This window comes from Gossypium hirsutum, chromosome A10 (genome assembly GCF_007990345.1).
Source record: "Gossypium hirsutum isolate 1008001.06 chromosome A10, Gossypium_hirsutum_v2.1, whole genome shotgun sequence".
Classification (NCBI taxonomy): Eukaryota; Viridiplantae; Streptophyta; class Magnoliopsida; order Malvales; family Malvaceae; genus Gossypium; species Gossypium hirsutum.
In genome coordinates, this window is record NC_053433.1 from 37163627 (window position 1) to 37169621 (window position 5995).

The 5995-nt window shown below is 36.7% G+C and overlaps 1 non-coding gene across 1 annotated transcript; it reads left to right on the forward strand.

Annotated features, from left to right (window-relative positions):
• The first annotated feature begins 203 nt into the window (after positions 1–203).
• Positions 204–309, forward strand: LOC121208781 (small nucleolar RNA R71). The gene has a single exon (XR_005903905.1). It is a non-coding gene; the product is annotated as a small nucleolar RNA R71 (small nucleolar RNA).
• Positions 310–5995: the final 5686 nt, after the last annotated feature.

The window sequence follows — 5995 nt, forward strand, 5'->3', positions numbered from 1 at the left end:
CGGCATTAAAAACGCCGGCTGCTTTTGTTGGCTTTGTCCTTATAACTTGCCATTGATAATTATTCAGTGACATCTCTACTATAAATTCATAAGCCTCCTCAGGTGTCTTATTTTTGACAGTCCGACCAGCAGCTGCGTCAATCATCTGTCTAGTCGAAGGATTCAGGCCATTGTGAAATGTTTGAACTTGCAACCATAAGGGTAGCCCATGGTGAGGGCACTTTCTCAAGAGGTCCTTGTATCTCTTGAATGCATATAGAGTGTTTCTAGATCCATCTGCACAAAAGAAGAGATATCATTCCTTAATTTGGCTGTTTTAGACGGAAAAAAATATTTAAGTAAAAACTTTTCGATCATTTGTTCCCAAGTAGTGATTGACCCTCGTGGTACCGAGTTCAACCACTGTTTAGCTTTGTTCCTCAAAGAAAAGGGAAACAACCGAAGGCAAATGGGATCATCAGAAAAGCCATTGATTTTAAAAGTGTTGCAAAACTCTAGAAAATTCGCCAAGTGATTGTTTGGATCATCATCCTACAGACCATCAAACTGAACAAACTATTGTATCATTTGAATTGTGTTAGGTTTCAGTTCAAAATTATTTGTAGCAATAGCAAGTCTAACTATATTTGACTTAGTTCCTGTTAAAGTAGGTTTAGCATAATCATACATAGTGCGTGGAGCAGGATTCTAATTTACTAGATTAGCAGCAATTGTAGGAGGCAGCAGATTTTCTTAATTTTTAGCCATATCCTCGGTTGTGGTGGAAATATCTTCCTCTTGCTCTTTCTTTGTGTATCTTAGGCTTCGCCTTATTTCTATTCAGTTTCTATGAGCTATGTGATCGATCTCACTATCAAAAAGTAATGGTATTTCGGTAATTTTAGAAATTGAGGGTATTTTGGTAATTTCACAAACCAGTGGTATTTCGGTAATTTTACAAACTGGGGATATTTTGGTAATTTTACAAACTAGGGGTATTTTGGTAATTTTACAAACTAGGGGTATTTCAATAATTTCACAATCGAGGGTAAAACGGTAATTTTGTAAACTGAGGGTAAAATGGTAATTTTGTAAATTGAGGGTAAAACAGTAATTCTGTAAATCGAGGGTAAAATGGTAATTCTATAAATCGAGGGTAAAACGATAATTTTGTAAATCGAGGGTGAAACGGTAATTCTATAAATCGAGGGTAAAATGGTAATTCTATAAATCGAGGGCATTTCAGTATTTTGGTAAACTAAAGTATTCTAAACAGGGATAACAATACGAATGGGCTTAAAGCCTATTCTCGGCCCAAATTGGCCCACACGCTCGTGTTGCCCTTTTAGCCCAAATCTAGCCACAAATATGAGATTCACCTAGCCTATTCCAATATTTAATACACAATCAAACAACTTATCCAATTGGACCCGTAGGCCCATTAGGCCCACATGACCCCTTTCGGCCCATCGCGGCCCGAATTAGCCATCCTACAGCTAGAGTAGCGAGAAAATACACACCTGATAGGAGACTGGAGTTAATCCACGCTCCGAGCACTCTTAGCCGACGCCCAACCCAAACGAGCATGCCATACAGTGAAAGGGATCAGCCAAGAAAAGGTACTTTTACTCTCCTCATGGTTCCCTCTATTTAAAGCCAGCTTCGCAACCACTCTTATGTTAGCTTCCCGATGCGGGATCCCTCCAACATCAGAGTTTAAATTCAACACCAACTCTTGCCGCCCCCTGTTAGCAAAATAAATGCTCCTTGCTTGCCATGGGATTCGAACCCATGCCTCCCCTCAGATGCTCCACACGCTACTTGCCACTAAGCCACAAGGCTTTTTGTGTCATATTTTATCCCCAATTAATTATAAGGTCTAAAGGCCAAAGTCCAGGTTCCCTTAAAAAAACCAAAATGAATTGCAAGAGCCAAGGCTTGAACCCAGGCTCCCATACAACCTTAATGATGCCACAACCACTAGACTACAAGCTTTCTTATGTCATTTATTTAACACAATAATTTAAAAACCCTCATCCAAGCATCCAGGTTTTTTTTCACTTAATACCAAAATTTTTGCTAAAGCCTAAGTTTGATCCCGAGATTTCTCTAACACTTCTCAGGGCCATTAACCACCAAAGCAGACATTTAATTGTGTTATTTCATTGCATAATTAAATACCTATATACAACTTCCATACGGACCCGCACTCAAGTCCCAATACTTCTAGGCCCAAATTCGGGGTGTTACACTCTAGTTTCTATTGTGCCAAGGGGAAATGTTACATAGGAGTTTTCCCAAATAGAATTCAAAAAGAAGTATATTAGCTGGAGATTTCTGGATCAAAAAGAAATTTCTAGAGCTTAAACAAGGAAATATGATTATACCTTGTACAAACGATAATTCGTTAGATTGAGTAAGTATACCAGAGAATGGGTTCCAACTGAGGCTGATATGTGTAAACATGTTGAAGAATGGTTAAACGAATCAATCGGCTTTCTTTGAGTAATTCCTTGCCTTGTACTCCGTGTGTGTCCCCTATAATCCTCCTCTAGTGTGCTTAAATAGGCTTTAGAATGACTAAAAGCCTTTAAGAGTGGCCTTTTCAGAATAGGACTAAACTTGGGCTCGACAGGGATACGCTCGTGTGCGATTTCTCCAATCAGTGTTCAAGGCTATTAAATAGACACGGGCGTGTGGTCTACCCATGAAAGTCGTGCTCGATTTTGCTAAATAGTACATGAATTATCATATACACCAATTGAGTGTCTAAAATGTGGCGTATCATTATTAAGAGATTTGACTTATCAGTGGTGGAATACTCTGGTTGCTGTTGTGCCAAGGGAAAACGTTACATGGGAGTTTTCCCAAATAGAATTCATAAAGAAGTATATTAGCCAGAGATTTTTGTATCAAAAAGAAATTTCTAGAGCTTAAACAAAGAAATATGATTATATCTTAGTACAAACGATAAGTCGTTAGATTGAGTAAGTATACCAGAGAATAGGTTTCGACTGAGGCTGATATATGTAAATGTGTTGAAGAATGGTTAAACGAAGACATCAAGTTATTGATTGGAATTCTTGAATTAAGGGAATTTGTAGTACAGGTTAATCGAGTACACAAAGTCGAGGAATTAAGTAAAGAAAAAAACAAGCGAAGACAGAAGCCTGAATTTCTAGTAAAAGATTTATGGGCAAATCACAATCATCTACTTCAAAGAAATCAAAGAAATACCATGATCATTTTACCGCATCTATGGGATATTTCGAAAAAGAACAAAGTTCTCAACGCTCTAGCCTGAGATCTTCGTCTCCATCTATAACGAGTGTTAGAAGTGTTGGTAACTCCAAACCTAGATGTAAACATTGCAATAAATTTCATTTTGGGGAGTGTTGTATGAGAAGCGGAGCTTGCTATAAATGTGGTTCTTTTGACCACTATCTTAAAGATTGTCCAGAGAGGATTGAAAAAGATACTGATTAGACTTCGAAGCCAACTAATTTTGGTTTAAGAGGTAGACCACCCCATCACTCTGGCAATGTCAGTGGTAGTTGAGGTGCTACAAAAGATTCAACAGTTAAGTCTGAAGCACAAGCACCTGTAAGGACATATGCTACTTGTGCAAGAGAAAATGCCTCTGTAACAAACGTCATTACTGGTACATTTTCTCTTCTTGATACTGATATTACTGCTTTGGTTGATCCTGGTGCAACATATTCATACATATGCACGAATTTAGTGTCTGTTAAAAATTTATCTATTGAGTCCACTAAGTTCGTGGTTAAAGTCTTAAACCCCCTGGGGTAGTTTGTGATGGTAGATAAAATATGTAAAAACTATTCGTTAATGGTAAAGGGTTATTGTGTCTCGTCTGATTTGATGTTGCTGCCCTTTCATGAATTTGATATAATTTTGGGAATGGACTGGCTAACTCAACATGATGCGGTGGTGAATTACTTCATGTTGAATCTAATAAACTGGATGGGTTATCTAATGTAATTTTAGCTATATCAGCACAGAAATATGTCAGAATAGGGTATGATGCTTTTCTTGCATATGTATTGGACAATAAAGTATCTGAATTAAAGGTTATGTCAATGTCAATTGTTTTTGAGTTTCCTGATATGTTTCGAAAAGAATTACCTGGATTACCACCAGTCAGAGAAATGGAATTTCTATAGATATTATTCTAAGAACAACTCCTATATCTATAGAACCTTATCGAATGGCTCCAACAGAGTTAAAAGAGTTGAAAGTATAATCGCAAGAATTGACAGATAGGAGCTTTGCTTGACCTAGTCATTCACTTTGGGGTGCACTGGTTCTATTTGTTAAGAAGAAAGATGGATCATTGAGGTTGTGTATTAATTACACGCAACTCAACAAGGTTACAATCAATAACAAGTATCCATTTCCTCTAATTGATAACCTGTATGATCAACTGAAAGGTGCCACTATTTTTTCTAAAATAGATCTCCGTTCTGAATGCTATCAGTTGTGAGTGAAAGAATCATATGTACTGAAGAAAGATTTTAGAACCAAGTATAGGCACTATGAGTTTCATGTGATGTTGTTTGGCCTGACTAATGCACTTGTAGTATTCATGGATTTAATGAATAGAATTTTTAGACCGTATCTAGACAGGTTTGTGGTGGTGTTTATTGAAGATATTTTGGTATATTCCCGAGATGAAAATGAGCATACTGATCATTTGATAATTGTGCTTCAAACCTTGTGTGAGAAACAATTGTATTCCATATTCAGTAAGTGTGAATTTTGGCTTCGGGAAGTCAGTTTCCTTGGGCATATAATGTCTACAGAAGGTATCGGGGTAGAACCGAGTAAAATCTCAGCTATTATTAATCGGAAACCACCGAAAAATGTGTCTGAAGTCAAAAGTTTTCTGGGAGTATCAAAGGTTTGTAAAAGGGTTTTCGATGATAGCTTCTCCGATGACTCATTCGTTACAAAAGGATGTGAAATTTGACTAGTCTGATAAATGTTAGCAGAGTTTTGACAAATTGAAACTTTGATGACTAAAGCACCAATACTACTTCAGAATGAATCGTGTAAAGAATTTGTAATTTACAGTGATGCATCATTAAATGGTTTAGGCTGTGTTTTGATGCAAGAAGGAAATGTAATTGCCTATGCCTCTAGATAGCTAAAGCCGCATAACAATAAGGAAATGTAATTTACAGTGATGCATCATTAATTGGTTTAGGCTGTGTTTTCAGGATATCTGTACCGAAGATTTTGTATGAAGCTTACAATAGCATAATGTCTATTTATCCTGATAGTAACAAGATGTACAATGATTTGAAAAGGATGTATTGGTGGCTAGGAATGAAACGAGATATTTCTAAATTTGTATCCAAATTTTGATATGCCAACAAGTAAAAGCTGAACACCAAGTACCTTCAGGATTATTATAGCCAGTTACTATACCGGAGTGGAAATGGGAAAGAATAACTATGGATTTTGTATCGGGCTTACTCTTATCTCTGAAAAAGAAAGATGCTATTTGGGTAATCGTTGACCATCTAACAAAGTTTGCACAATTTATTCTGGTATGTATGGATTTCTCCTTAGATAAATTGGTTGAATTATATGTTTTTGAGATTGTCAGACTGCATGGAGTACCGATCTCCATTATCTCCGATAGAGATCCTCGGTTTACATCTCGATTTTGGAACAAGTTTCAAGAAGCTCTAGGTACACAATTAGATCTTAGTATTACATTTCATCCTCAAATAGACGGTTAATTAGAATATGTAATAAAAAATTTAAAAGATATGCTTCGGTCTTGTGTGTTAGAATTCGAAGGTAATTGAGAAAAGTACTTGCCTTTGGTTGAATTTGCATACAATAATAGTTAGCAGTCCAGCATTAAAATGGCATTGTATGAGGCTCTGTATGGTCCTAAATGTAGAACTCCATTGTATTGGATAGAGCTTAGTGAGAAAAAGATACACAGAGTTGACTTAGTCCGTGAAACAGAAGAAAAGGTAAA